The 24,582-nt window shown below is 47.2% G+C and overlaps 1 protein-coding gene across 2 annotated transcripts in view; it reads right to left on the bottom strand.

The window, feature by feature from the left end:
- Window positions 1–23,794, bottom strand: part of mcf2la (mcf.2 cell line derived transforming sequence-like a) — a 250,504-nt gene extending 226,710 nt beyond the window's left edge. Inside the window, exon 1 of one of the 2 annotated variants that reach the window (XM_038802762.1) lies at window positions 23,351–23,794. The gene's annotated coding sequence lies outside the window, so the exon portion shown is untranslated. The remainder of the gene's footprint in view (window positions 1–23,350) is intronic. The other variant, XM_038802761.1, reaches the window with a different exon arrangement.
- Between the last annotated feature and the right edge of the window lie 788 nt (window positions 23,795–24,582).

Raw genomic sequence — 24,582 nt, 5'->3', positions numbered from 1 at the left:
GACCTGCCCCATGAGCCTGACACGCCCCTATCCATCATTAACATCAAACCCCTTCCCCCCCTCCCAAAAATCTCATACATTTCCTCTCAAAAAAACATCTCCCAGCATCAGTCCCTTCCCCCCTCCCCCCCTCGCTCGCCTCGGAGGCCCATCGAAACCTGCTATCCAGGCTCTAATGTCCGCATCCCTCCTCTCACCTCACTTCCGTTCACTAGCCGACTTTAGTTAGCTAGCGTGGGTGCCCCCCCCCCCCGCCACGCTATACCGTCCCCTCCCACCCAGTCCCTGAGAAAGAAAAAACCAAAACAACAATCCAACCCATACAATTCACTAAACTAAGATATAACCGTCACAACACAGAATGCCAATCAACCCAACTAATAACTTGAACTCTGTAACAATGTGAAGAGAAGTAAATTACAATACATGTCAGTAAAAAGAAAGTTATAGCATTTATACATTTTCCAACTCCCCAATCACAGTCCACAGTCTCTCTTCCAGCTCCGCTCCTCACGTCTGTCCCAAGCCTTCTGCCCTCACGAACGCCTCAGCCGCCTCCGCTGTCTCGAAATAAAAGTCTTTGGCCTCATACGTCACCCTCAGCTTCGCCGGGTACACTATACCAAATCGCACCCCCTTCTTGTACAGTGACGCCTTCACTCGCCCGAACGCTGCTCGTCTCTTTGCCAACTCCACCGTCAAGTCCTGGTAGATCCGAACTGCAGTACCATCCCACTGCACCTCGCGCTTCTGCTTCGCCCAGCTTCTCCTTCATGCAGTACTTATGGAAACAGATGATTACTGCTCTTGGCGGCTCATTCACTTTGGGCTTTGGCCTTAACGACCAATGAGCTCGGTCCAGTTCGTATCGAATGGGGTTCTCCCCCATCAGCTCCGCCAACTACTTAGCAAAGTATTCTGTTGGCCTTGAATCCTCTGTCCCTTCGGGCAAGCCCACAATTCTCAAAGTGTGCCGCCTTGAGTGGTTCTCCAAATCCTCAAGTTTTGCTTGGAGTCCTCTGTTGGCCTCCACCACCCTCCACAGCTCGTCCCCCATCGAGGTGAACTGGTCGCTGTGCTGTGACGCGGCCTCCTCCACTTCCTTCATCTTCTCGCTCAGCTCTCTCACCTCGTCCGATGTCTTTGCCACAGCTACCCTCACCGGGGCGATTGCCTCCTCCACCAATGACTTCAATGTGACCGCCATCTCCTTCCTCAAAGCCTCCATGTGCCTCGCAAACTGCTTTTCTAGCTCCACTGCCATCACTTCGGTCATCTTCTCCGCTGTAAGTAGCACGGCCCCACCATGCGGTCCAGCCTCAGCCACCTTGTCAGCACTTTTGCCCGTCTTCTCATTCAACGGCGAGCCCGCGTTTCCTCCCTTCCTCAACGCTGCTTTTCGCATCCTTTACCGGCTTGTTATTTTTCCTTTTTCTCACTCTTCCTTCCTTCTTCAATCTCAAATTTCTTTAAAACTTCTTTCTCTTCTTTTTTTTTGTATACCTCCAGAATTTCCCTGGGACCGGACTTCAGTCTTCTTACCACATTCTAGGAGGGAGCCATCCGATGTGGGACATCTCACCTACATCGCGCCCTGGCTTCGGGCCTGCCCCCTCGACCTCTGTTTGGCTCCTCCCCCGCCGCTACCTTCCAGTTTTCAGAGGAGAGTAAAAGCAGAAAAAAAAAATCTTTCTCTTTTCTGCTCGTGGTCTTTGAGGCCTTCAGCTCTCAGGATGCTCCTTGGGGAAACAGGTCGCGATCCCCGCTCCTCCTTCACGTGCAGCCGCCCCCGCTGAACCCACCGGGACCAGTCTCTCCCCTCCCGCCTTTTCAACCCCCCCAGCTCCGTGAAACGGAGCTTTGATGCTGTCACAGGGCGAGGGAGGCAGGGCCGACCCTGGAGCGGTTTAATTTTTTTTTTTTACCCGCCCAAAAACTTTGCGGAGAACCCCTGAAAAAGACCGCGATATCGCGGACCAGCGGGAGCTTCTTCCAAACGCGGCCGCTCCGCTCGCAGATGCCACCGGAAGCCTTATCTTCCTTATGGCTCCAAATTCAAAGACCTTTGACGAGCTGGTAGCACTTGTGGCAGACCATTAAGACCGCAAACCATCGGTGATAATGTAGAAGTACAGGTCCAGCAAAGCTGGATGAACCCCGGGGGTGTCAGTCATGGAATTCTTGACACACCAACACAAGCTGGCCGAGTATTGCAACTATGGGCTAGCCCTTCCGGAGATTGTTCTCGCTGGAGTTCAGAAAAATGAGGTGGGATCTCATAGAGACTTATAAAATTCTAACAGGACTAGACAGGGTAGATGCAGGGAAGATGTTACCAATGATGGGTGTGTTCAGATCCAGGGGTCACAGCCTGAGGAGTCAGGGTAAACCATTTTGGCCAGAGATAAGGAGACAGTTCTTCACCCAAAGAGTGGTGAGCCTGTGGAATTCATTATCACAGGAAGTAGTTGATGCTAAAACTTTGAATGTATTCAAGGGACGGCTGGATATAGCACTTGGGAGACAGAAAAAGTACCCTAACCAATGGAAATAAGGCAGCGGGTTCAAGCCAGGGACACTGTGCAAGTCCGGAATTTAGGGACCGTGTCTAGTGGGTACTGAGGACTGTCGTGGAGAAGACTGAACTGGTCTCTTATATGGTCAAAACGAAGGAGTGATGGTACTTAAACACATGAACCATCTTCAAGGCAGGTAACCCGCAGCAGGACCGGTCCCGCCAGATGAGTCAGTCTTTCGTCCCTTTTGCCCATCACCAGGCACCAAAGAGCAACACTCCCCAAGGGCCAGGATGCAACACATCCCCGACCCAATCCCACAACCGCTGGAAATACAGCCACAGATGAAGCGACAGAGGGGACCTCCCCCATCCTCAAAGACAGATGGAATTGTGGACTTCTGCGAGGTAGGGATGTAATAAACCTCACGAGACCCACGAGGATGACCCAAATGATCTCCCGGTGGGCTCGTGGAATACGTCCTGCCCCGCTGAGGGATGGAGGACTAGCAGCTGGGGCTCGTGAACCAGGCATTTAAAAGGCAGCCTGGATTAACTGACATGATCGATAGTCCTGCTGGGACTGTTGTGCTCTATGCTGCGTTGTGATATTACTTTTCTTCAACTAAATAAATATATATGGTTAAACTTTCTCAGGACTCCTGCAGGTATTATACTCATTCTCACAAATTCTAATATCGTTTTGGTTTGACTGGGTCAATCTTTTCCATTCTACTCCACATTTGCAAATTCTACATGTTTATTATGTTTAAATTTAAGAGTAAAATCTTAATTAAAAATTACCCAATGTTATTCCATTTTAAATTGTCAACAAATCCTGAGTCACAGAACTCAGTTCGTAAACTCTCAGTGTTCAAGGATGGGAAAGCTTCGGTTAGGGGTTCTATCTCCTCTCTACTTTCCATCAGCAGCCTGGGGCCCAGTGACTAATTACCTTGAGTCCTGCGAATGTTTCAGAATCTAAATATCTCATTGAACTGTTCCAGCAAGATTATCCTTCCATCACTCGCAATGGCACAGGGTAAGAATGGGAGAGATTCCAGGTCAGCTAATGTGATGAAAAGAAAGGACTCCACCATCGCTATCAATGGCTCCAAACTACAACATGCATGGAAATGTGCATGTTATCACTGCCTCTGAGTGAACTGTAACACACTACCATCTCTGAGCAGTTGCTCCCTCTCAAGCTTTTGTTTACTTTTCATATCCTTGGGGAAGCCCTTATTATTGTCTGTAAAATAATCTGCTCCTTTCTCGTATTCCCGCTCACTTTTTGAATCACCCTTTCCACCTCCTCATTTGAATTTCTATATTCCTCATGATTATCGTCATACTTTTAGCCCCCAATTTTAGCATATACCTCCCTTTCAAGTTTCAGTTTGCCTTTAAGCTGTCTATATACCCATGGAACTCCATCCTTCAATGCACACTCTGTTTTGCCTTACAGGGCTATATCTTCTACTCTATATCATGTTTCACAATTTCACACCACTGATACATCAAATTTAACTTCTGTGCCTGGTTCAATTTTCTAAAACCTTTATCTTGCTAAACTGTGCCTTCTCCCATCCACCATCCTTATTCTTGACTTTGTCCCCAGATTCGGATGGGATCTATCCCAGGTTACTGAGGGAAGTGAGAGAGGAAATAGCTGGGCCTTAACAGATATCATTGCAGCATCCTTGAACACGGGTGAGATACCAGAGGACTGGAGAATTGCTAATGTTGTCCCTTTGTTTAAGAAGGGTAGCAGGGATAATCCAGGTAATTATAGACTGGTGAGCCTGACGTCAGTGGTAGAGAAGCTGCTGGAGAAGATACTGAGGGATAGGATCTATTCCCATTTGGAAGAAAATGGACTTATCAGTGATAGGCAACGTGGTTTTGTGCAGGGAAGGTCATGTCTTACCAACTTAATAGAATTCTTTGAGGAAGTGACAAAGTTGATTGATGAGGGAAGGGCTGTAGATGTCATATACATGAACTTCAGTAAAGTTCCTCATGATAGGCTGATGGAGAAAGTGAAGTCTCATGGGGCCCAGGGTGTACTAGCTAGATGGATAAAGAACTGGCTGGGCAACAGGAGACAGAGAGTAGTAGTGGGAGGGAGTTTCTCAAAATGGAGAACTGAGACCAGTGGTGTTCTACAGGGATCCGTGCTGGGACCACTGTTGTTTGTGATATACATAAATGATCTGGAGGAAGGTATAGGTGGTCTGTTAGCAAGTTTGCAGATGACACTAAGATTGGTGGAGAGCAGATAGTGAAGGGGACTGTCAGAGAATACAGCAGAATATAGATAGATTGGAGAGTTGGGCGGAGAAATGGCAGATGGAGTTCAATCCGGGCAAATGCGAGGTGATGCATTTTGGAAGATCCAATTCAAGAGCGATCAATACAGTAAATGAAAAAGCCCTGGGGAAAATTGATGTACAGAGAGATCTGGATGTTCAGGTCCATTGTACCCTGAAGGTGGCTGCGCAGGTCGATAGAGTGGTCAAGAAGGCATACGGCAGGTTTTCCTTCATCGGAAGGGGTATTGAGTACAAGAGTTGGCAGGTCATGTTGTATAAGACTTTGGACTTATACAGTTGTATAAGACTTTGGATCGGCCACATTTGGAATACTGCGTACAGTTCTGGTCACCACATTACCAAAAGGATGTGGTTGCTTTGGAGAAGGTACAGATGAGGTTCACCAGAATGTTGCCCGGTATGGAGGGTGCTAGCTATGAAGAGATGTTGAGTAGATTAGGATTATTTTCATTAGAAAGACGGAGGTTGAGGGGGGACCTCATTGAAGTCTACAAAATCATGAGAGGTATAGACAGGGTGGATAGCAAGAAGCTTTTTCCCAGAGTTGGGGACTCAATTACTAGGGGTCACGAGTTCAAGGTGAGAAGGGAAAAGTTTAAAGGAGATATACGTGGAAAGTTCTTTATGCAGAGGATGGTGGGTGCCTGGAACGCATTGCCGGCGAACGTGGTAGAGGCGGGCATGATAGTGTCATTTAAGATGTATCTAGACAGATACATGAATGGGCAGGGAGCAGAGTGATACAGATCCTTAGAAAATAATACTGTTATTTGCACTATGTTTTTTGTAATTGGTATCTGCACACTAATGTATATTGTTTACAACGCTAAAAATACCTCAATAAAAGTGTCTGTTAAAAAAAAAAGAAAATAGGCGACAGTTTTAGATAGAGAATCTGGATCGGCGCAGGCTTGGAGGGCCAAAGGGCCTGTTCCTGTGCTGTAATTTTTCTTTGTTCTTTGTTCTTTCTTTGTTCTTTGATATTGCTGAAAGAGTTAGATGTTTCTGAAGCTTTTTACCTTGCACTCATTGGGACAAAGAATGCTAAATTTCCACCAATCGTGACAATTTATGCTACAGGAAATAAGAATACTGATTGGTTGGTGTGTCGACTCTGATTGGCTGAAGCGTTGATGTGGAGAAAGCAATTTCGAACTATAGGCTCCATTAGGGTAATAATGGAGACTGCACCAGTTTATGGTGACTGGCGATTAACTATCTTGCATTTTTTTGAAATTTAAACCAGGCAACTTTACTTTGATTGGCGCAGACATTGTCCTGAGGAATGAACCAGCAAATTCACTTATTCTGTTCAGCTGAAACATGCGAATGTGTGTCTATGTTCTTTCTGTTTGCAAAGAACAGGGCCCTATGTATTAACATATGTAGCTTCCAGTACATGCAAATACATCAGTCCGTGAGTCTGACTGACAATCTCAGATTAGTTTGTCGCAAACTGAAGATTATTTTGTGAGTATTGTCTGAGCATGGGTTTTACTGTTAGTTAAGAGTTTGGAGTCGTGAGTACGGTAACCTTTATCTCACTCTCTGTAAATAGTTATTTGCCTCAATAAATCATTTATTCTTTGATCGAATTGGTGGTTATCAGTCTTTCAAAATATTACGTTTGGCAGTCTGTGAGCGTCAAAATGCCCCTTTTTGGGAAACTTGAGCCATTCGATCCTAATATGGAGCAGTGGGTGCCATATGTTGACCACCTGCCCTATTTCTTTAAGGCCAATAGAATTGCGGGGGTGGGAGAAAGAGAAGCAGCGGGTAATCCTATTAATAGCTTGCGGGACCCCAACCTATAATCTGATTAGGAATCATACTTCTTCAGATGCCCCAACCCAAACCTTTTGAGGATCTTGTGGAATTAGTCAAGGGACATTATCACCTGAAACCTTTGGTCATAATGTATAATTCAGCAACAAAAGCCCCCAGGGGAGACAAAAGCGATGCTCGTGATGTACCTAAAACAAACGGCTAAGCATTGCAGGTTTGGCGCTGTACTAAATGACATGTTAAGAAACAGGCTAGTCTGTGGAGTCAATGACACGGCCATACAAAATAAATTGTTAGCAGAGGCAGAGAGTACCTTAAAGAAGACATTAGAGATCGCCGAGGCCATGGAAAGTGCCAGAAGGGGGAGGGCGATGGAATTGCAGATCTTGCAAGCAGACGAGATCCACCACGTTTGGTGGGAAGCTGCTGGCAGTCACGGCACCAGGGATGAAGGCACAGTAAGCAAAGAGGCTCAGAGCAAAAGAGAGTGCAGAGATATAGGGATTTGATCCACAGACCAGGAGCTATGAAGAATGCTACTGGTGTGGGGGAGATCACCCCCAGGAGAGATGTAAATTCAGGGATGCTACATGTTATGCCTGCAATAGGAGGGGGCCGATTAGGGGGAAGTGCAAAGCTAGGCTAAGCCTTCAAAGGCCCGGCCCCGGGTCACTGTCTGTGTGGAGTTTGCACATTCTCCCCATGTCTGCATGGGTTTCGCCCCCACAACCCAAAGATGCGCAGGGTAGGTGGATTGGCCATGTTAAATTGCCCCTTAATTGGAAGAAAATAATTGGGTACTCTAAATTTAAAAAATAAATAAAAAACACGGGGAGAATGTGCAAACTCCACACAGACAGTGACCCGGAGCTGTGATCAAACCTGGGACCTTGGCGCCGTAAGGGAGCAGCGTTAACCACTGTGCCAGCATGCTGTCTCTTTAAACTTTCCTGATACGTTGCCAGTGTTGGCTTGACCGGTCAGGTTTTGGAGTCAAGAAGATGGACCTCAAGGATGGATATGCAAAATCGACCCCAAAAAAACCCTTATTATCTGAAGTCAAGAACATTGGGGTTGATTCTCCGAGCCCTGCGCCGGGCAGGAGAATCGGAGCAATCGCGCCCTGACGCTGGTGCGTTTGGTGCGGCGCCAGCCGTGGGCGCTGGAATCGGCGGGGCTGCCGATTCTCTGGCCCAGATGGGCCGAGTGGCCGCTCCGACATGACAGAGTCCCGCCGGCGCCGTTCATCCCTGGTTGCTGCCGGCGGGAACTCTGCGGCTACGCTTGGGGGGGGGGGACAGCCTGCGGGGGACCGAGGGGGTTCCCTCACCAGGGGGGGGGGGGGGTCTCGAATGGTGTCTGGCCTGCGATCAGTGGGCCCACCGATCGGCGGGCCGGCCTCTCTGTCGGCAGGCCTTCTTTCCACCACAGGCAATGTTATATCCCTGCGCCATTTTTGTGCGGGGCGGCCTGGGGGAAGACGGCCATTGCACATGCGCGGGACCCAAGGCGCCGCGTCTTTTACGCGGCACCAGGTCTCCGACGCCACGCCGAGGCCCCGCCCCCACAAATCACGCCACGCCCCTGCCAGCCCCACAGAAGCCCCAGAATGGGGTCTGGGAATGGGCGTCGACGCTGGAGTATAACACTCCGGTTTTTACTTTGGCGTCAGCACTTAGACTCCTGTTGGGAGAATCTCGCCCTTGGTCCTCCACGGCAGATATCATGATAACAATTCTGAACAGTTGACCCTTTCAGATAAGGAAAGACAAGTTCAGTTGTGAAAATGGTGTATTATTATGGGGAGCAGGGGGGTCGTTTCCACTCCCGTTAAGAAGCCATTGTTATAAGTACCCATTCTGGGCTGACAGAGATGAAAAGGGCAGCACGGTAGCCTTGTGGATAGCACAATCGCTTCACAGCTCCAGGGTCCCAGGTTCGATTCCTGGCTTGGGTCACTGTCTGTGCGGAGTCCCTATGTCCTCCCCGTGTGTGCGTGGGTTTCCTCCGGGTGCTCCGGTTTCCTCCCACAGTCCAAAGATGTGCAGGTTAGGTGGATTGGACTTGATAAAATTGCCCTTAGTGTCCAAAATTGCCCTTAGTGTTGGGTGGGCTAACTGGGTTATGGGGATAGGGTGGAGGTGTTGACCTTGGGTAGGGTGCTCTTGCCAGGAGCCGGTGCAGACTCGATGGGCCGAATGGCCTCCTTCTGCACTGTAAATTCTATGAAATGAAAATGCTCGCACACGGTTATGTGTGGTGGGCCGCGATTGATATCGACGTAGAAAATCTGGTCAAATAGTCAAACAATGTGACTAGAGTCAAATGCAGCGAAACCTGCCACCTGCGGCCCTAATACACCCATGGGAATGGCCAGGTCACCCTTGGGCGTAACTACACATTGCTTTTGCATGCCCATTCATGAGCTCCATGATCTTGATCATCATAGATACTCACTCCAAGTGGTTGGACACACACAAAATGAAGCCCACAACCTCTTCAGCAATGGCAGAAAAATTGCAACAGACATTCGCCACCCACAGGTTATCGGAGGTGCCAGTCTTGAATAACGTTACTGCTTTTACTCATGAAGAATCCTAGAATAATAGAATCCCTACAGTGCAGAAGGAGGCCATTCTGCCCATTTAGACTGCACTGACCCTTCCAAAGACCACCCTACTTAGACCGCCCCCCCCCTCCCCCCTTCGTCCAACTCCAACCTAAGGGGAAATTTTCCATGGCCAATCCACCTAAACTGCCGTCTTTAGACTGTGGGAGGAAACCGGAACACCCGGAGGAAACCCACGTGGACATGGGGAGAACATGCAAACTCCACACAGATAGTCACCTGAGGCCTGAATTGAACTTGAGTAGTTGGCGCTGTGATTCAACAGTGCTAACCACTATGCACTGTGACACTGTGCCGTGAACAGTTCCAGGTATTCAACAAATTCAAACTGCTTCCTACAACCCTGCTTCAAAAGGACTGGCAGAGAGAGCCACCCAAACATTGAAAGCCGCCATGAAGTCACAGTCATCAGCCCCTGTACAAACCAGGCTGGCCTGGCCCATTTCCTGCTCACCTATAGAACCCTCATGTCACCATGGGTATTACATCCATCAAGTTGCTGGTGGACAGATACATTAGAACATGGTTGGATCTGTTACTTCTGAATTTGGCAAGGAGGGTGAATAAAGCAGAATGCACAGAAGGAACCTCTTATGAGGGGCGGCATGGTGGCACTGCTGCCTCACAGCGCCGGGTACCCAGGTTCAATTCCGACCTCGGGTGACTGGCTGTGTGGAGTTTGTACGTGCACCCGTGTCTATGTGGGTTTACTCCGGGTGCTCCGGTTTCCTCCCACAGCCCAAAGATGTGCAGGTTAGGGGGATTGGCCATGCTAAATTGGCCCTCGGTGGGGTTCCGGGGATAGAGTGGGGGGATTGGGCCTAGGTAGGGTGCTCTTTCAGAGGGTCGGTGCAAACTTGATGGGCTGAATGGCCTTCTTCTGTACTGTAGGGATTCTATGAACATCACAACTCAAGAAAACCGGAGAGACCATTTGAGGTGGATGGCTCGGTATATAAAAAGAATTTTGGCGCTAGTCCAAATTTGATTCCTGGAACGGTCGCAGCCAGAACATGTCCACTGTCGTATGGGATAGATGTCCAAGGAAAACAGCACAGAAACATCAGGTCCATTTGAGAAGGAAATAATTGCACAGAGAACCAGTGGGGCAGCCTGTCCAGTGTATGCCTGTAAATGCTATTGCTACAGATGAAAGTAACACTCCAGCAAGCCATCCTGAGGAACAGCCCAGTAATGTTCCGGGGGAGCTGGTAAAATTATCTGCAAGGACGCAACTTTGCATGTCTGGAGCCGACCCATTGAGGTTCAAATCGAAGTTACATAGAACATAGAACAGTACAGCACAGAACAGGCCCTTTGACCCTCGATGTTGCGCCGAGCATTGTCCAAAACCAAGATCAAGCTATCCCACTCCCTGTCATTCTGGTGTGCTCCATGTGCCTATCCAATAACCACTTGAAAGTTCCTAAAGTGTCCGACTCCACTATCACAGCAGGCAGTCCATTCCACATTCCACACCCTAAAGAACCTATCTCAGACATCCCTCCTATATCTCCCACCCTGAACCTTATAGTTAAGCCCCCTTGTAACAGCTATATCCACCCGAGGAAATAGTCTCTGAACGTCCACTCTATCTATCCCCCTCATCATCTTATAAACCTCTATTAAGTCGCCTCTCATCCTCCTCCGCTCCAAAGAGAAAAGCCCTAGCTCCCTCAAGCTTTCCTCATAAGACCTATCCTGCAAACCAGGCAGCATCCTGGTAAATCTCCTTTGCACCCTTTCCAATGCTTCCACATCCTTCCTATAATGAGGTGACCAGAGTGCAGACAATACTCCAAATGTGGTCTCACCAGGGTCATGTACAGTTGCAGCATAACCCCGTGGCTCTTAAACTCAAGCCCCCTGTTAATAAACGCTAACACACTATAGGCCTTCTTCACGGCTCCATCCTCTTGAGTGTACCTCTACTGTTCGAGCAGCTGCTAGTGAAATGCAATGCTCCCAAAGGATCAGGAAGTCCGGGACCAAATTACCTTCTATAATAATCTTTATTAGTGTCACAAGTAGGCTTACATTAACACTGCAATTAAGTTACTGTGAAAAGCCCCGAGTCGCAGAGGGAGAATTCAGAATATCCAATTCACCTAACAGCATGTCTTGCGGGACTTGTGGGAGGAAACTGGAGCACCCGGAGGAAACCCACGCAAACACGGTGAGAACATGCAGACACCACACAGACAGTGACCCAAGCCAGGAATCAAACCCGGGTACTGGTGCCATGAAGCAACAGTGCAAACACTATGTTACCGTGCTGCCCAAAGTAAGTGTGCTGAGATCCATCTCTTTTATAATATTGTAATTAGTTCCATTGTTGTTGTAATGTCTTAATCATGAACTTAAAGGGGAAGGGATGTGATAGCGTGTTCCTTTAAGGGAGGGGTGAGTTCTCAGAGGGCCATGTGATCGGCAGGGCCAATCAGGCAGGAGTGCGTGAATTCTGGGGGCTGAGCACAGGTTTTACCGTTGATAAGGGGTCTTGAGTCATGGAGTACTCTGGCCTTTTTCACACTCTCCATAAATAGTTATATGTCTTAATAAACCGTTTATTCATTAATCTACTTAGTGGTTGCAAGTCTTTCAAGATACTACACCCTGTCCCTGAACTAAAGAGGATGTTGCTGCAATCAGACTGTGATGGATATAAATACATTTGTGCAGAGACACGCTAAGAGCCCGAGCAATGTCCAGATGCCTGTACTCTTGTTTTCTGCAAACCACCCTATTTAATTATCAGTCACAACCACAACAGGATATAACTATTTATTCTTCCAGCAATTCAGGCGGATCAGGTTATGTTAATTTATTTTAATAAGGAGATAAAAAAATAGATCCCAAAGTCAAGTATCCACCCGTTTCTCTAGCACAAACTTAATTGGTAGGCCACGTGGGTCATTAAGAAATCATTCAAACTGAAATGAATTCAGCTGCCAAGCAGGACCATCCGGGTGGTCTGAGCTCCCAACACCATTCAATTATACATTAAATGTTTCCTGAACTTTTGGTCAAAATTCTGGGATTTATACATGCTCCATTTTATAAATATTCAAACAGTTTATAAATCACAAAAAAAACCTGACAGCAGGACACAATCCAGCTGGAATTCGACCTCCAAATTCCTTTCGGGAGTTTTGTGGATTTTGTTAAATCAACAGACAGAAACGCAATTACAGCCAATCATTTAGCTGAAATTGCAGTTGAAACGACTTGTGGTTCCCTCACCTTGAAAGCACATCGCAAGATAACTCCCAAAGAGTAAGAAAAACAGGCACTGATCCGGGAAGAGAATTTCCGAAAGTAATCGAAGGCTTGATCAAAGTGTTGGCTTTCAGAAGGTTTTTAAAGGGGGAGAAAGAGGAACATAAGAAATAAGGAGTGGACTATACAAACCATCGAGCCTGCTCTGCCATTCAATACAATCATGCCTGATCTTGGGCTTCAACTCCATTTTCCCACCCATTCCCCATATCCCTTAATTCCAGAGAGACCAAAATTCTGTCTATCCCAGCCTTAAATATAGTCAACCATGGAGCATCCAAACCCCTCTAAGGCATAGAATTCGAAAGATTCACAACCCTTTGGGTGAAGAGATTTCTCCCAATGTCAATCCTAAATGATCACCCCCCCTTATCCCGACACTGTGCCCCTCATGTTTCAGATTACCAGACCTCTCATTGACTACCCTGTCGATCCCCTTCTGAATCTTGCATGTTTCAAACAGATCATCTCTCACTCTTTGAAACCCTAGGGATTATAGACCCAGAGCGTAGAGAGAGGTAGAAAGGGAGTTCCAGAAGGAGTAGCTCCTCAATCAATGGTGAGGCAAAGGGACAAGAGGACATAAAAGACTGAGTCAGAAGAGCAAAATGTTGGAGAGGGGATATATTCCCATTGCATTTTGCAAAGATAAGATGGTACGAGTGTCATGTTCTATAAACTGGCCGGCAGGAATGATGCACTACAGAACATCTAGTTATTGACTAGTTAAAATAATTTATTATACGAGGTCCCAGGTTCAATCCCGGCTCTGAGTCACTATCCGTGTGGAGTTTGCACATTCTCCCCATGTTTGCATGAGTTTCGCTCCCACAACCCAAAGATGTGCAGGGTAGGTGGATTGGCCTCGGTAAATTGCCCCGTAATTGGAAAAAATGAATTGGGTACTCTAAATTCATTTAAAAAATAAATTTATTATGAAACAAATGCGTGGCAAAGATAACTGGAATAAATATTTAACAAACAACTAACACTAACTAATTATTCTAGAGCTACTGCAAAATGCTTCGATCCACCAACATGACTTACTCCCAACCCCCCGAGGCACAGAGTCACATGGTAGGTTTATGCTGCCACCTGCTGGTGCATATTATTATAGACAAGATTGCAAATGCATATCATCACAATGAGGTCTTGGGATGAGATAAAAATGAGGATTTTAAACTCAGGGAACAAAGAAGAGGGTGACAATAAACATAAAATGTAGAATATGGGTGGTAACAATTTAGACAAGTTGATGTTTGTGAAAGAGGAGAATAAAGTAAAGTCGCCTTTGTCCCAGATGACCATAGACTGCTTTCCTGTTTTGAGGGGGGAGAACTGACTGGTGGTGATAAAACTTGAGGGTCACCACACCTCAGGTGAGGGGCAAGGTTGAGAAGGTTGGACCTTCATGAATAAGTTTGGCCAGTACGGGAATAGAACCTGCGCTGTTGACCTTGCTCTGCATCACAAACCAGCTGTCTAGCTAACTGAGCTAAACTGGCCTCCAAAAAGGGACAGTAGGAGAATATTAAGAGTAGCCCCTTGGAGGAGAGGATTGCTGCTTGCTGGGGAGTTGTTGATAGCCTCCTCGAAAAAATGTAAACAGAGAAGCAGATTAATTACCTTTACAGGGACAGTCATGATGTGCAGAAACGAAAGAGAAAATGCTGGAAAATCTCAGCAAGTCTGGCAGCATCTGGAGAGAGAGAAAAGAGCTAACGTTTTGAGCCCAATGACTCTTTGTCAAAGCTAAAAGACAGAGAGAGTGGGAAATATTTATATAGTGGAGTGAGAATGAAAGATGAGTCATAGCCACAGAAACCCAAGGAAACCGGGCGCTAATGGCCACAGAAACCAAGGGGAAAGAGTGCCAATGGCAGTCCCCAGAGAGGACAAAAGATGTGAAAGGTCAAACAGCAGAGAAACTAACATCAGAGGATGAACTGTAGATGTGGGGGGAGGGTAAGAGGGAAGCAAGGAGGAGAAAGGTGAAGGAAAGGTGGATAAGATTGGGGGGGGGGGAAATTAAATGTATATTACATAGAATTTACAGTGCAGAAGGAGGCCATTCGGCCCATCGAGTCTGCACCGGCTCCTGGAAAGAGCACCCCACCCAAGGTTAACACCTCCACCCTATCCCCATAACCCAGTAACCCCACCCAACACTAAGGGCAATTTTGGACACTAAGGGCAATTTATCATGGCCAATCCACCTAACCTGCACATCTTTGTGACTGTGGGAGGAAACCGAAGCACCCGGAGGAAACCCACGCACACATGGGGAGGATGTGCAGACTCCGCACAGACAGCGACCCAAGCCAGAATCGAACCTGGGACCCTGGAGCTGTGAAGCGATTGTGCTATCCACAATGCTACAAGAAAGAAAGAAATGATAAAAGACAGTTAAAATGAAATGAAAACAAATGGGTTGAGGTGGGGTAGAGCTGATCATCTGAAGTTGTTGAATTCAATGTTGAGACCAGAAGGCTGTAGCGTGCCTAACCGGAAGATGAGATGTTATTTCTCCAGTTTGCATTGCGCTTATCTAGAACATTGCAGCAGGCCAAGAACAGACATGTGGGCATGGGAGCAGGGTCTTTTGTTAAAATGGCAAGCAACAGGAAGGTCAGGGTCCTGAATGCGCACAGACTGAAGATGCTCAGCAAAGCGATCACCCAGTCTGTGTTTGGTCTCTCCAATATAGAGGAGACCACATTGGAAGCAACGAATGCAGTAGACCAAATTGGAAGAGATGCAAGTGAAACGCTGCTTAACCTGGAATGAGTGTTTTGGGCCTGGGATGTTAAGCATGGAAGAGGTAAAGGGGCAGGTGTTACACCTTCTGTGATTGCTTGGGAAGGTGCCATGGGTGATGGTAGAGGTACTGGGTGTAGTCGAGGAGTGGACTAGGTTATCTCGGAGGGAATGGTCTCTGCGGAATGCTGACAGAGGGAGTGAAGGGAAGATGTGTTTGGTGGTGGCATCACGCTGGAGTTGGCTAAAATGGCAGAGGATTATGCTTTGCATACGGAGGCTGGTGGGATGAAATGTGAGAACGAGGGGGACTCTATCCTTGTTCTGGGAGGGAGTGGAGGGGGCGAGGGTAGTGGCGCTGGAGATGGACCGCACACAGTTGAGGGCCCTGTCCATAACTGTAGGTGGGAAATCGCGGTCGAGGAAGAAGGAACACATTTTCAAAGCACCATTTTGGAAAGTGGCATCATTGGAACAAATGCGACGGAGGCGAAGGAGTTGAGAGAAAGGGATGGAGTCCTTACAGGGTGTAGGGTGCCAAGAGCTGTAGTCCAGATAGCTGTGGGAGTCAGTGGGCTTGTAGTGGATATTAGTGGATAGTCTATTGCCGGAAATGGAGACAGAAAGATCAAGGAAAGGAAGGGAAGTGTCTGAGATGGATCAGGTGAAAGTGATGGAGGGGTGGAAACTGAAAGCGAAGTTCATGAATTTTTCCAGGTCCGGGCGAGAGCATGAGGCGGCACCAAAATAGTCATCAATGTATCGGTAAAGGAGTTGTGGGAGGGGGCCCAGATGGGCCTGGAACAAGGAATGTGCCACATACCCCATAAAAAGGCAAGCGTAGCTAGGACCAATACGGTTACCCATTGCTACACCTTTGATTGGAGAACGTGAGATGAGTTAAAGGAGAAGGTGTTGAGAGATAGAACGAGTTCAGCCAGGCGGAGGAGAGTGTTGGTGGATGGGAATTGTCTGGGCCTCTTTACGAGAAAGAAGCAAAGTGTTCTCAGGCCATCCTGGTGTGGGATGGAGGTGTAGAGAGATTGCACATCCATGGTGAATAGAATGCGGGTAGGGCCCGAGAACTGGAAGCTGTCAATATGACACAGTGCGTCAGAGGAATCCCGGATTAGCACCCAGTTTCCCTAGGTTTCTGTGGCAATGACTCATCTTTCATTCTCACTCCACACTATAAATATTTCCCACTTTCTCTGTCTGTTAGCTTTGGCAAAGAGTCATCGGACTCGAAACGTTAGCTCTTTTCTCTCCCTACAGATGCTGCCAGACTTGCTGAGATTTTCCAGTATTTCCTCTTTCATTTCAGATTCCAGCATCCGTAGTAATTTGCTTTTATGATGTGCTGTAAACATTCTAAGATTCCATGATACAGATGGCACAATCAAAGAATCATAGAATCTCTACAGAGCAGAAGGAAGCCATTTGGCCCATCGAGCCTACACCAGCCCTTGCTCCAATTGAGCACCCCACCAAGGTGCACTCCATGCCCCTAACCTCTGTGGTAGGCTATATTAAGGGTATCGCGGTACCTAGATGGGATGTACCTTATACTGTAATATGAGTGGTAGAACCTGCCTGCTGGTTCCGCCCAGCAGGCGGAGCATAAGAGTCTGTGTTTCACCCAAAGCAGTCATTCTGTACCGGAGCTGCTGGGGTAACTACTTGTTCATTAAAGCCTTCAATTGGACTACAATCTCGCTTCAGTAGTGATTGATCGTGCATCAACCTCTCAATCCCACCTAATGTTTGGGCAATATTAGCATGGCCAATCCACCGAACCTGCACATCTTTGGGAGGAAAACGGAGCACCTGGAGGAAGCCCGCACAGACACGGGGAGAATATGAAAACTCGACACAGAGCTGGAGCTGTGAGGCAGCAGTGCTAACCACTGTGCCACTGTGCTGCCTGAAGGCAAGGGAAGTGTGGTATAATGGGTTAACAGAATAATAAGAGTAACAGTGATACCAGCAGTCACATGCTAGAGGCTCGGTAGAGCAGATAGAATAGTCTGTATGCAAGAGAAATGTGCCTACATAGCAGTTCATCATGTACATCAGCAAAAATGTTCTAGCCATTCTTGCTAACGGGGTCTTCCGGGCCTGACGATGGTGAGTCGTCGTCCCCTGTCGCAGGGGGTGTAGAAAGTCCCGCCTATAGCGTAGATAGTGTAAATAAATGAGCTTGAATTAACTATCTGAGTCAGACCACTGTTACTCAGGGTAGGAAAAGCCACGCAAAGCAGCATTCAAAACAGAAAGGAGCCCAGCCAGGAGACCCTTCGCTGACCTGTCTGCAAGGTCGATCCACTTGTTCAGATCACTGGGAAGTCGGAGAATAGTGATGAGAACATTTCACATAGAACATAGAACATAGAACAGTACAGCACAGAACAGGCCCTTCGGCCCTCAATGTTGTGCCGAGCCATGATCAGCCTACTCAAACCCACATATCCACCCTATACCCATAACCCAACAACCCCCCCCTTAACCTTACTTTTATTAGGGCACTACGGGCAATTTAGCATGGCCAATCCACCTAACCCGCACATCTTTGGAGATGTTGGAAGATCCCTCCCCAGGCTCCACCTCTTCTGTTATTGTCAGTCATATTTGGGAAGGATGTAGGCCTCACCTGCCCCAGGTTCTGTTGCAAATCGCTGGCCTAGCCTTGGAACCAAGAACCACCTAAATTTCCTGTGGCAACTCCACTCCTGACTGACTGATCCTTGAGTATTCCTTAAACTGAGGAAACTTTGGGATTCAGGTCATAGTTACTGTAATTTTCCAGAGTGCAGGGAGGAATATATTAACCTTAGAGAGAGGACAGTACCGATTAACCAGGAAAAGGCCAGGCTAAATTGGTTAAATTATGAGGTGTTGACTGGGCTGTATTCCCTCAAGCACCTGAGATTAAGCAGTGATCTGACTGAGATTTTTAAGATTATTAAAGAATTTGGTAGGGGAAATAGAAATTAACTTTCCAATCTGGTGTGGGGAGTCCAGAAAGAGAGATTGTGGCGGGGGGGGGGGGGGGGGGGGGGGGGGGGGGGTTTGCGATGCGTAACTTAGACCATTCAGGCTTAGGAGCCGAAGGTCTCCTCCTGTTTCTATGTGTTCAAGGATTATTGGTGGATATACTGACATAAACAAACAATCTGGACTTGAGCACGGGACATAATATCATAATTTACATTTGGCATCATCTCCTCTTCCTGCTCCTCTCTCAACTCCTGCTCCTCCCCTGAGGAGCTATTACCTTCCAGGGCCTCACTGTCCTCAAGTTCCATACCTCTCCAAAAAGTTATGTTAGAAAGGGCACAGCAGGTCACTGCAACGACTGAGATCTTGCAAGGAGGGTATTACAGGGCATCACCCAGGCACCAGAACAACATCTTCATCAACCCAATGCCTGTGCAATTGTCGGCCTGCTGAGCAGGTAGTACTGGTTGTATCACCTCTCATAGAATCCCGACAGTGCAGGAGGAGACCATTCGGCCCATCGAGTTTGCACCACCCTACCCAGGCCCACTCGCCCACCCCATCCTCGTGACCCCACCTAATTTGCACATCTTTGGACACTAAAGGGCAATTTAGCAAGGCTAATCCAAATAACCTGCACATCTTTGGACTGTGGGAGGAAACTGGAGCACCCGGAGGAAACCCACACAGACATGGGGATAAAATGCAAACTCCACAGACAGGCACCCAAGGCTGGAATTGAACCCAGATCCCTGGCACTGTGAGGCAGCAGTGCGAACCACTGAGCCAATGTGCTGCCCACTGTCTGAGATTTATGTATAGGGGTCGATAGCCATTACTTCTAGTGATCTTCAATGTCCCAAAGGATCCATCCACACACTTTGAGGGGTGCAGTGGATATCTAAGACAATTCGCACTGGCAGAGAATGAAGGAACCATAGCAGCTGCCAGAAAAGTGAATGCACACAGAACAAAGAACCTTCTTTAGAACGCAGAACATGTTAGATTGAGCAGCAGCTCCAGGAACTTTATCATATATTAGCAGAAGATCAAGCCCCCCTCACACATAACTGCATGGGTTTATTCAGCAAAGATCTTCTGAGACCATACTGCTGGCTGGATGGATATGCACCGTTACATCTCCTGTGGTGCTGCCTCATAAAACATAGATTGCCTGCTATTCCTCTTCCATCAGCAAATAACCATAAAAAGGGAATCCCCACGGAGATTCCAGACTTCCCTTCATTTGGAATGGACCATATCAATACAATTAACACAATAGTGATAATAGACCTCCTATTTACTGCAGTGACTTTCAAACTTTTTTCCCGGGACCCACTTTTACCAACCAGCCAACCTTCACAACCCACGCCAGTCGACCTGCGGGATCCACGCCAGCCAACCTTCACAACTCACGCCAGCCAACCATTGGGACCACGCCTGCCAATCTTCACAACTCACGTCAGCCAACCTTCGGGACCACGCCAGCCAATCTTCACAACCCACGCCTGCCAACCTTCGGGACCCACGCCAGCCAATCTTCACAACCCACGCCTGCCAACCTTCGGGACCACGCCAGCCAATCTTCACAACCCACGCCAGTCAACATTCAGGACCCACGCCAGCCAATCTTCACAACCCACGCCAGTCAACCTTCAGGACCCACGCCAGCCAACCTTCACAACCCACGCTTGCCAACCTTCATAACCCACGCCTGCCAACCTTCACAACCCACGCCGGCTTACCTTTGGAACCCACGCCTGCCAACCTTCACAACCCACGCCAGCCGACCTTCGGAATCCACGCCGGCCAACGGTCACGCTTACCTTTTCATTTTACCTTACCATTTTTGCTTATCATTAATAAGACAGGTGAGCCTGCTTAGTCCTCATGATCTCACTTGCTTTGTCATTCAATGTTGTATTACAGCTAAGGACTTCAGCTGATGATTTAAGTTCTCGCTGGATCCTTTGAAAAAAATCAAGAGGTTTGTCCTCGAACTCGCCATGCTTGGTCTTCAAATGCCTTTGAAGTTTTGAGGGTTATAAACTCTCATTTGCCAGTACTTCCCACCACATAACATACATGGGCTTTGCATCCTGATTTGCATTAGCACAATTAACAAAGCCATACCTCAAGAAATCATCGTTACACTGCTTTGTCTTTTCTTTGCTTAAAACGGTCCATCTTCAGTTCTTCAGATGTCCTGTTGCTTTGCTTGCTCAAAGCTAGAAAATGGAGGAATTGCTCCTCCATGGTTTCATGCCAAAAGCACAGACGTACAAGCGTGTGATGTCAGTGTACGTGCCGGGTGCATGACCTGCTCTCTGCTGCCGCTTCTGGCCGGAAGATTGCATCATTCCATTTAAAAGCCAATTGCGGCCGGCATTATCAATTTAAAAGCCAGTCGTGACTGTTGGGCACTTCTCCCGCGATAGAGAACACCGCGTCTGATCCATCCGCGACCCTACCGACACCTGCCTGCGACCCACCCGCGGGTCACGATCCGCAGTTTGAAAAACCCTGCTTTACTGCATTTACACAACGCAATGACTGTTAGTGCATGATACTGCGTGAACTTTATACTTCTACCCTGGGTCGCATGGTGGCATAGTGGTTAGCATTGCTGCCTACGGCGCAGAAGACCCGGGTTTGATCCCGGCCCTGGGTCACTGTCCATGTGGAGTTTGCACATTCTCGCCATGTCTGCATGGGTTTCACCCCCACAACTCAAAGATGTGCAGGTTATGTGGATTGACCACATTAAATTGTCCCTTAAAAAAAACTTCATACTTCTACCTACACTCTGCAGGGACCGTAACTGAAGTAAATTAATTCTCAACTTATATACACACACACACACACACACACATATGCATTCACCCACATAGACGCAAGCATACACACATATGCACACACATGCATAGACACAGACACGCATAGACACAGACACACATAGACACACACACAGGGCGGGATTCTCCGGCCGCGTTCGCCTGGCGACCAGAGAATCTCGCCTAAGGTCAATGGAGTTCTCCGTTGTATGCGGCTCACCCACAGCGTCCTTGTAGTAGGTGGGACAAGGGAATCCAGCCCATAAACACACACACACATAGACACATACACACATACAGACATACGCACATAATCATAGACAGACACATACACACGCATAGGCATACACACACATAGACACACACATACACACACAGACACACACAAACGCACACATAGAGACACACATGCATACAGACATATGTACATAGACATACACATAGACACACACACACAGACATACATGCACATAGATACACATACAGCCATACGCACATAAACATAGACATAGGCACACACACCTAGGCATACACAGACACACACAAACTCACATAGAAACACACACACATGCAGACATATGTCCATAGACATACACATAGACATACATATGCATAGACACATACACATGCATACACACAAATAGACACACACACACATATCGACACACGCACATAGACACACACACATATACATTCACACACACATGGGCATACACACACATAGATACAAAAACACACATATAGTTACAGACACATGGACATACACATAGACACAAATACATACATAGACACACACACACACACAGCATCTTCTTCATTTTGCTTGAACAGTATGAGATGATTACTGCTATATAAAGTGTACTATCACACTGAGAGATGTGTTAAAATACAGACTGATAATTATATATTCACAGATGAATACAATATATGTTCCCTTCAGTATCCCTCAATGACTCAAGGGCAGCACATTAGCATAGGAGGCAGCATGGTGGCACAGTAGTTAGCATAATTGCTTCACAGCTCCAGGGTCCCAGGTTCGATTCCTGGCTTGGGTCACTGTCTGTGCGGAGTCCGCACGTTCTCCCCGTGTGTGCGTGGGTTTCCTCCGGGTGCTCCGGTTTCCTCCCACAGTCCAAAGATGTGCAGGTTAAGTGGATTCGCCATGCTAAATTGCCCTTAGTGTCCAAAATTGCCCTTAGTGTTGGGTGGGGTTACTGGGTTATGGGGACAGTGTGGGGTTGAGTAGGGTGCTCTTGCCAAGAGCTGGTGCAGACCCGATGGGCCGAATGGCCTCCTTCGGACTGTAAATTCTATGAATCTATGACTGTAATGATTACCTTTGAACATTAATATTGTGTTTATATGCGGTTTTGAAGTATAAGCTACATATGTTTGTATTTGTTCTTTATCTTTTAACAATCTATTTTTTCACGGAGATTGTGCAAAAACATACGTAGAGGCAAATTACAAATTTATATTGTGTTCTGTGTCAGAAAATGTTGATATTCTAAAGCAGAAAAATCTAGTAACCGCTTCCAGCTCTGATGCTGTATCTCTTCTAGAAGCAAGAATTGATTTTCTCAGTTTTTCGATGTGGACAGACCTGCTATATATTTCCAGAATTTGTGGTCTCCACAGCTCCACTGACGTTACACAGCAGCGGCCAGTGAGACAAACTATTCTAAATCACAATCACACCCAGGAGATTAAAAATGGATCTTCATGACACTCTCCAGCTCATTCCGTTGTGACCGCATTTAGTGGCAGCTCAACGGTTTGAACCTCATGATCCACAAAAGCCAACAATCGACTGATTCATTCTTAAATTGCCAAGTTCTCTTTTGAACTAATCTGTCTGCGACTATCAAAAATATCTTTCACTTTGATAATTAAGCCTTCAACAGCAAGCTAGTTAAGACTGAATCGTTCCAGAATGAGGTCAGTGATCTACCAGACTGCAGGAGACAAGCACATCATTAAAAAGGGATAACATTAGGGACTACATCGCTCTGGGAAGGGGGGGGGTTAAGGACAGTTTCCATTAGGATATTGATGTGATTGTATCATCAGAAGGCAGCATTAATGAAACAGAAAATAGCCACTGCAGGAATGATAGCGTGACATTGGGAATAGGAGATGGGGGGGGGGGGGGGGGGGGGGGGGGGTGAGGAGGAATCAAAGGCAAACAGCAGCTGACATTAACTCAGATAAACTTTACATCGTTCAGAGGACGAGCTCACCGGACCATCTCCCCTTTCCTGTGCCCCTTCGTGTTTGCTTTGGAGGTGAGCTGCGCACTGCCGAGGTTACGTTGTCCGGGACGAGGCTGAGTGAGGGGTGAGCTTCTTGTCATCGGCTTCCTTCAAACATTCTTACAGGGACTTCGGCGTATCAGTCTGAGACGTTTCCGCGGCAACGCTTCTGTGTAAATTCTTTAAGAGCAGATCTTCATCAGTGTGCCACAGGAGACTGGCCTGTAGAAGCAAAGATCTTCCAGGATAATCCGAATAGAGGACAGCATTCAAGGGCAAATCTGCAATGGAGAATAAGTCGAGTAAATCCTGAAGCATAGGCACGATTAGTGCAAATCTCCTCCTTGCAAACAAATGGCATTCTGCAGAGCAGATAACCATTATTCCTCTGTGCTGGTCAGTGAGGCGGATGCATTTCTGGGCTATTTACACTTTATGCTATATGCAGCATCTCAAAAAAAATGCATCACGCTGTAAGAATTCTTAATCAGCTGCAGTGTGTGGTGATGGAGCTTACTGAATCCCCATAAGTTAATCATTTTCTCTATAAAGTTAATGGGGAGGGGGTGGAATCAGCTTCAGCTAACAGAAGGAATGCAGTTCTTTCAAATATTCTGCATCTCAACAACAGAAAGTGAGATAAAAGGAATTTGTATTTCAGAGATGACAGAAATATGTTTCTGGAGCAACTCAGACGTCTATCACTGGGATGTAGAGATTGGCAATAGGTGATTTGTCACACTTAACAGAAACTAAAGTGATGCTCCCTGCTGAGGGAGGGACATCTTGTTTATCAGCACTTGTGTATCATTACATGTTTTTGAGTCGATTATGATTTCCACTCACCATGACTCACTGTTGCTGCTGCAGCCTCCAGGTCTCAGCAGTATACAGCAATGGTACACCTCTGGAGGACAGCCATTTCGTGAGCTGCGCAAATCAGCACAGAGATATGCTTCTATGTACTGCTAACTCATGCTCCCTGTCCATCAATTGCTGTGCAAAAAAAATGTGCCCTGTCAGCAAATCAATGTCAGACTGCGGCTTCAATACATTGACAATCTTGAGGTATTCTGGCTTTCATTCCACTTAAGCTGTCAATTCCAGCTTCTAAAATCATACTTTCTGCTTGGAATGTGCCGAAGGGCCTGGACATCACGATAAACTCTAATACAAGAGAGTGGGAGGCAAGAAGGAA

Source organism: Scyliorhinus canicula, chromosome 7, assembly GCF_902713615.1.
Source record: "Scyliorhinus canicula chromosome 7, sScyCan1.1, whole genome shotgun sequence".
Classification (NCBI taxonomy): domain Eukaryota; kingdom Metazoa; phylum Chordata; class Chondrichthyes; order Carcharhiniformes; family Scyliorhinidae; genus Scyliorhinus; species Scyliorhinus canicula.
This window is presented reverse-complemented; position numbering and strand designations above follow the sequence as displayed.